The sequence below is a fragment of the Lactuca sativa genome, chromosome 1 (assembly GCF_002870075.4).
Source record: "Lactuca sativa cultivar Salinas chromosome 1, Lsat_Salinas_v11, whole genome shotgun sequence".
NCBI classification, from domain to species: Eukaryota; Viridiplantae; Streptophyta; class Magnoliopsida; order Asterales; family Asteraceae; genus Lactuca; species Lactuca sativa.
The window spans coordinates 46,370,007-46,378,694 of NC_056623.2; positions in this window are offsets into that span (position 1 = coordinate 46,370,007).

The following is an 8,688-nucleotide window of genomic DNA, read 5'->3' on the forward strand; positions in this document are numbered from 1 at the left end:
TAATGACTAATTAGGTATAAGAACAATACAAAATCAGATCTAGAAGTTTACCTTTGAATCTCTTGTTTGTTCTTGTTGTCTTGGAGCTCTAGAGTCACAATTGTCACTTCTCTAATGGCTTACAAACACCAACTAGCAAGGAGGATGATTTGAGAGAGAGAGGAGAGGGAAGATTCTGCCAGGGTTTTCTTTCTTTAGAAGAGATGCCGATTTCACATGCCCTAAGGGTCTATTTATACTTGTAGGCTCCTGGGGTTTCACCCTTAAACCCTAGTTGGATAATCTTTCCTTAAAGCAATCCAAATCCTTTCCATAGATAAGCCTTGGACGAATTTGAGGCTATCCCAAGCCCTAGAATTCGTCCATCCTCTATCCAATAAGGATTTACAGCCCAAAGTATAACTATCAAACAATTGACAGTTTATACCCTCTTATTTAATTAATCTCTTTAAGTCACCAAATTAATACTAATTAATCTATGACTTATATTAATCAAATAACAATATTATTATTCATTATATTATTCTCATAATATATTAATAATATTTATTCTCTCATAATAAATCATCCTATCAAGTTGCTATGGTGAAGGCAACCCAAAAGGACCATGCACAATCGGGTCAAATACTTGCCTAATATAGTTGCAGCCTTAGACATTATTCCAACAGTCTCCCACTTGGATAAGTCTAGTTACTATATGCACAAGTACAATCCGATTCGCAATCGTAGCTCTCAAAGACACTGTCAAACTCTGATCTAATCAATCTTGTCCTTTAGATAAGGGATCGTACAGTCCTCTGTTAGATATCATGCTGACAATTCTATGGAATGATTAGTCTAGCATTTTGGTTTCTCGATCTCCGATTTATTTGACATAGAACTTAATCGAACACATCAATTCAGTTCTGACCGGGCCCGACACATAAGTCAAATCAAATCATCGAGCGGCCGAGATATCGCTTTTACCCTCTTGGGATAAAAGTCACAGATAAACTTCGACTTATATGCATTTAATTATTCATTAATCAACTATACACAACAATGCGTTTTATAACACCAAGTTACTGATGCGTTTTCGCATTATCAATGTACAACCAATTAACAAATAACAAATCATATATCTAGGTTTTAAGACTATATGATATTATCGTCTTGCGATCACCCTTTTATATCATATTCCATAAGGTGATTCCAGCAAGCACGGGTTTGTTCCAATGCTCAAAACTAGTTCATAAGCACTCATGAACGTCGCAACAATCTTTTGCCATGTCTAATACCATTTAGACAATCTACGCACCAATTCACAACAATCTTCATTCATATCTACTTCCAACATATGAACGATTGTGGACAATTTGAATAATTTGATTATTCTTAATAAACTCAATTATTCTGGAAGTCAAAACATGCAAAATGAAACAATAGTTAAACAATTAACATAAGACAGTAACATTACTCATAAATAATACACCTTTATTTAATCATCAAATGTTAATTACATATATCTATTACACGTTTCTACTACTATCTAATCTATGCTAATATCATCCTTCAGCCCAATACTCCTAGCATGCTGCAAGTGCTTAACCCTACTCAGTCCCTTCGTAAGCGGATCTGCTGGGTTATATTCTGATGATATCCTCTTCACTACGAGTTGTCCTTCTTCTACACGATGTCTAATAAAGTGATATTTTCTGTCGATGTGTCGAGATCTACCATGATCTCTCGGTTCCTTGGTCAAGGAAACCGCTCCTTCATTATCACAAAATCTCCATGGGCTCCTTTATGGCGGGTACAACTCCAAGATCACCGATGAAGTTCTTCAACCCTATTGCCTCCTTTGACGCTTCGCTTGCTGCAATGTACTCTGATTCACACGTTGAATCAGCTACGGTTTCTTGTTTGGAACTTTTCCAAGTCACTGCTCCTCCATTCAGGGTAAAGACCCAGCCCGACTACGAACGGTAGTTGTCCCTGTCGGTCTGAAAGCTGGCGTCACTATACCCTTGCACCTTCAAGTCATCACTCCCTCCAAGGACTAAGAACCATTCCTTCGTCCTCCGAAGGTACTTAAGGATATTCTTCACCGCAATCCAATGGGCTCTGCCAGGGTTCCCTTGATATCTACTAACCATGCTCAAAGCAAAGGCTACATCAGGGTGAGTACAAGTCATAGCGTACATGATTGAGCCAACTGCGGAAGCGTATGGTACTCGGCTCATTTATGCTATTTCAGCTTCGGTACTCGGACTTTGAGTCTTACTCAACTTGGCATTACTTTGTATCGGTAATTCTCCCTTTTTCGAGTTTTCCATACTAAAACGTTTTAGTACCTTCTCTAAGTAAGTGTTCTGACTAATTCCTATTAGTTTCTTACTTCTCTCTCTTACTATCCTTATTCCCAAAATGTAAGAAGCCTCTCCGAGGTCCTTCATAGCGAAGCACTTCTCGAGCCAGGACTTAACTTCCTGCAGAGTCGGGATGTCGTTTCCTATGAGTAATATGTCATCGACATATAGAATGAGGAAGCTTACTATACTCCCACTGGCTTTGACATATACACACGATTCATCTTCGCTTCGTACAAATCCAAACTCTTTGACTTTCTCATCTAAGCAAAGATTCCATCTGCGAGATGCTTGCTTAAGTCCATAAATGGACTTCTCAAGCTTACACACTCTATTCGGATGCTTCGGATCCACAAATCCCTCTGGCTGAGCTATGTAAACATCCTCAGCCAACTTTCCGTTAAGGAAAGCAGTCTTGACATCCATTTGCCAAATCTCATAATCATGAAATGCGGAAATGGCTAGCATCACTCTAATAGATTTTATCTTCGCAACTGGTGAAAAGGTCTCATCATAGTCCACTCCGGGAGTTTGAGTAAATCCCTTCGCAACCAATCGCGCTTTATATGTGTGTACGTTTCCATCCATGTCGGTCTTCTTCTTGAAGATCCATTTGCACCCAACGGTCTTACGTCCGGGCACATTATCAACCAAATTCCAAACTTGGTTATCATACATGGATTGGATCTCGCTATCCATTGCCTCTTTCCATTTTGCAGACTCCGGGCCTGCCATGGCTTCCTTATAGCTATTAGGTTCATCAAGGTTTATTAGTGTACCATCACTAATATACGTGTCCCCTTCGGTAGTAATATGAAAACCATAAAACTGGGGTTGAACTCTACCTCTTTCGGAACGTCTAAGAGGTAAGGAATCGTCAATCGGTTCAACCGGAGTTTCCTCCTCGGGTTGAGTGCCAGCGGTAGAGGTTCCTTCATCTATCGACTCTTGAATCTCTTCAAGCTCGATTTGCCTCCCACTGTCTCCTTGGCCTATGAGTTCTCGCTCTTGGAAAACTCCTCTCCTCGCAACAAAGACAACATTGTCCTTCGGTCTATAGAATAGATATCCAAAGGATTTCTGCGGGTAGCCGATGAAAATACATCGCTCACTACGAGGTTCGAGCTTGTCGTGAGTATCTCGTCTTACGAAAGCCTCGCAACCCCAAACCTTGATATGTGCTAACGAGGGATCTTTCCTTGTCCACATCTCGTGAGGTGTTTTGGCAACCTTCTTAGTAGGGACTCGGTTAAGGATATGGGCGGCAGTCTCTAAGGCATACCCCCAAAAAGAGATAGGTAGTGAAGCACGACTCATCATAGAGCGAACCATATCCAATAAGGTTCGATTACGCCTTTCTGCCACACCATTCAACTGCGGTGTCCTAGGAGGCGTCAATTGTGAAACTATTCCACACTCCTTGAAATAATCGTGGAATTCAAGACTTAGGTACTCTCCTCCTCGATCGGATCGAAGCATCTTGATTTTCCTGCCCAATTGATTCTCCACTTCATTCTTGAACTCTTTGAACTTTTCAAAAGTTTCTGACTTTTGCTTGATTAAATAGATATACCCATATCTACTATAGTCATCGGTAAAAGTCACGTAGAAGCGGTTCCCATCCTTCCTGGTTGATCTAAACGGTTCACATACATTGGTATGTATTAGGTCCAATAGACCCTCACCCCTTTCACACGTACTTGTGAAGGGTGACTTGGTCATCTTTCCAAGTAAACAAGACTCGCACGTGTCATCTTCCCTGAGGTAGAATGACTCCAACACTCCATCCTTTTGGAGTTGGGCTATGCGTTTCTTGTTGACATGTCCTAGACGACAATGCCATAAGGATGCTCTATCCATACTATTGGAAGAATCTATGTTCAAAACATCATTTCCTAAGTTATCAACAATCATAACAGTTTCATAAATTCCATTACATGATATAGCTTCAAAGTAAAAGACACCATTTAGATAAGCCAAAATAGAACCATTCTCATTATTAAAAGAAAATCTAAAACCTTGTCTAAACAAACCATGAAATGAAATGATGTTTCTACCCATTTCTGGCGAATAGCAACAATTGTTCAAATCTAAACTTAAACCATTCCTAAGCACTAAAGAATACACTCCAATCTTGGTCACAGGCGACGATCTTCCGTTCCCCATGATTAGATTTATTCTTCCAGCCTCCACATCCCTATTTCTTCTTAGTCCCTGCACATTAGAACAAATGTGGTAACCACAACCGGTATCAAGAACCCAAGAAATAACATGAGATGAATCGTTAGATTTAATTGTGTATATACCTGCGAAAGAAGGCTTGATCTTTCCTTCCTTGATGGCTTGCAGGTACTCTGGGAAGATTCTCTTCCAATGTCCTATCTTGTGGCAGTGGTGACACTCTGCCTCCTTTGGGTTAGGGCAGAGCTTAGCAGGATCAACTTTGGTCCCACTAGAAGAGGCACCATCTCGGGCTTTAACCTTGCGATAGTTCTTAGACGAAGCCTTCCTCTTCTTTCCCTTTCCTTGTCCAATAGCCAAAACAGGAGCAACGGGTGGATTGGGAGTTGGTGCAACAGACTTGTCCTTGAAGTTTCTCTCAGCGACCCTCAAGAGACCTTGGAGTTTGCTTAGGGTGACCTCCTCTTTGTTCATGTGGTAGGTCATCCTAAATTGATTGTAGCTTGGAGGCAAAGAGTGAAGCACCATGTCGATCGGCAAGTCTTCCCCAAAGTCAACATTCAACTTGCGAAGACGGTTGACATACCTTTGCATCTTTTGCAGGTGCACGGTAAGAGACTCTCCATGACCCATTTTAGTAGAAATCATGTTAGTGAAAATCTCATAACGCTCTTGTCTCGCGTTTTGGTGGTATCTCTCCAATAAGTCTTAATGCATCTCGTACGGGTACATGTCCTCATATGACTTTTGGAATTCGGAGTTCATAGTGGCTATCATGATGCAATGTACCTTCGTTGCATCGCGCTCATGAGTTTCAAAAGCGGTCATTTCAGCCGGAGTAGCAATTTCAGGGTTGATTTTCTCGAGCTTCTCATCGAGGACATACTCCTTATCGTCATAGCGAGCAATAGTGTGAATGTATCTTATCCATTCGCTAAAGTTCGTCCCATCGAAAGTGACCTTTTGACAAAGGCTCATCAATGTGAAAGAACTAGCAGCAGCGTTGTTTGCGTTCGACATCTACAAATAGAAAGGACAAAGATAGATTAGAATATGAATCCCTAATTATCACCCAATAAGAAAAATTAGGGCTAGGATCAAACAACAATATTTGCATATTAGAAAAGGGATGCCGTAATCTAACATGCAAACAATTTGAAGGTAAATGAATGACGATTCACTAATTCTCCACCATGAAAACCTAACTTTAAGTTCTAAATGAATTTGAGAATTCCTAGGTTTAGATGAGATTCATTGAAACATTTCAATGGCATGTTTAAATCTCGATATGCCCCTCTTGTTTGTGACTGGGATACCGAGGATCACAAAGCGGGTGTGAATTACCATGCAAATTCACATGGTGCCTTCATTGTAACGATCACCTATTCGATATGCTGGTAAACCACACACGCTCCATCGAAATATGATAAACAATGAATCACCCTTTGCCACCTTTGCTTAGAACCAATTAGTGTGCCGGTAAACCACACACGCTCCACTAACTTCTTAGCAAGGGTGCAAAGTGCAATTTCATGGGATTGCATCAATTCACTTTTCCTAAAGTAACTAAGATTGGGAAATTTTAAAAACATGTAGTTACTTTGTATTTCATATTATACTTTTAATGAGAGGATGAGGTTGCCCTATCCTACCCGTTCGGCTAACGACCCACCACCGATCAAGCAAGCGGTGGGTGTGAGTGTACACCCATTAAGTGCCATTTTATAGGCCTCAACCTTATACCCACCTTATAGATCGACTTCGTGAATGAGGCCTACTAACGGTAAGACTAGCATTTAAGTTATATATATATATATATATATATATATATATATATATATATATATATATATATTAATCTTGTAATATTATATTAGTATAGGGTTGTATTTTAAACTTGTAAAATTCTAGGGTTTGAAATTTAAATTTTCTAAATTAAAATTTTAATCATAAAACATAAATTTCAAAACTTGAGGACAAGTTTTAAACATTTAAAACATGGAGGATCAAATAACAAATAATGTCAATTAACAATTAATTCCATAATTATCCATATTTGATTTATTTAATGATTTCTTGCAAGATAATTACCAATTTAATCAAAATAATTAATTAATTATTCACATAAGGAAATTAAATATTTTATTAGTTGATAAATATCTTTAATTAGATCAAGATTATAGTCATATATATCAAAAAATCGGATTAGGGTTGATCTAATATCATAAAGGCAAGTTTCCATAAGATAAATATGAAAAAATCCCGAATCTGGCCCTCCTGACGCTCGGACTCGCCGAGTGCACCAAGGGACTCGCCGAGTCCACTATGGGACTCACCGAGTCCATGACTCAGAAACATAAAAATCGAATTTTTCAAGCAAGATTCAAACAAACAAGCAACAATTTAATAGAAACCAATCTAGGCTCTGATACCACTGATTGGTTTTAGCCATATGAACAATCATATGTGCACATGAAAACCCTAATGCTTGGATCTAGGTTTCTCTAATTAAACATGCTTTGAATCCAAGACTTTTAATGACTAATTAGGTATAAGAACAATACAAAATCATATCTAGAAGTTTACCTTTGAATCTATTGTTTGATCTTGTTGTCTTGGAGCTCTAGAGTCATAATTGTCACCCCTCTAATGGCTTACAAACACCAACTAGCAAGGAGGATGATTTGAGAGAGAGAGAGGAGAGGGAAGATTCGGCCAGGGTTTTCTTTCTTTAGAAGAGATGCCAATTTCACATGCCCTAAGGGTCTATTTATACTTGTAGGCTCCTAGGGTTTCACCCTTAAACCCTAGTTGGATAATCTTTCCTTAAAGCAATCCAAATCCTTTCCATAAATAAGCCTTGGATGAATTTGAGGCTATCCCAAGCCCTAGAATTCGTCCATCCTCTATCCAATAAGGATTTACAGCCCAAAGTGTAACTATCAAACAATTGACAGTTTATACCCTCTTATTTAATTAATCTCTTTAAGTCACCAAATTAATACTAATTAATATATGACTTATATTAATCAAATAACAATATTATTATTCATTATATTATTCTCATAATATATTAATAATATTTATTCTCTCATAATAAATCATCCTATCAAGTTGCTATGGTGAAGGCAACCCAAAAGGACCATGCACAATCGGGTCAAATACTTGCCTAATATAATTGCAGCCTTAGACACTATTCCAACAAAGCTGTAGTCGTTAGAGATTCCCGAGTGGAAATAGGAATAGATTACCATGGATTTCATCACCAAATTGCCGATGACCGCGAGGGGTGTTGATGCAATTTGGGTGATTGTGGACAGATTGACGAAGAGTGCTCACTTCCTGGCCATTAGTGAGAGCTCTTCCACGGAGAAGTTGGCAGAGATGTACGTGAGAGAGGTGGTATCGCGGCATGGAGTGCCGATCTCGATTGTCTCAGATCGAGATGTACGTTTCACTTCCAGATTCTAGAAGAAGTTTCATGAGGAATTGGGTATGAAACTGCATTTTAGTACCGCATACCACCCACAGACTGATGGGCAGAGTGAGCGGATGATTCAGACGCTCGAGGACATGCTACGGGCATGTGTATTGGATTTCGGCGGGAGTTGGGACACGTATTTGCCCTTGGCGGAGTTTTCTTATAACAACAGCCATCATTCGAGCATTGGCATGCCGCCCTTTGAGCTGTTGTATGGGAGGAGGTGTCGAACCCCTATTTGCTGGGGGGAAGTAGGGCAGCGTGTGATGGGCAGCACAGAGATTGTGCTTCAGACGACAGAGCAGATCCAGCAGGTCAGACATAGGTTGTTGACCGCTCAAAGTCGTCAGAAGAGTTATGCGGACAGACGCCTGTCCGAGCTCGAGTTTCAGGTCGGCGACTTCGTGCTCCTGAAGGTCTCTCCTTGGAAAGGAGTGATCTGATTCAGGAAGAGGGGCAAGTTGGGGCCCCGATATATTGGTGCTTTCAGGGTGATCGCAAGGGTAGGCAGGGTAGCCTATCGTTTGGAGTTGCCAGCAGAGTTGGGGCAGATTCATGACACTTTCCACATGTCGTAGTTGCGAAAGTGTATAGCCGATGAGTCGATAGTGGTGCCATTAGAAGATATTCAGGTGGATGCGAGCATGAATTATGCTGAGAGACCGGTGGCGATCAGGG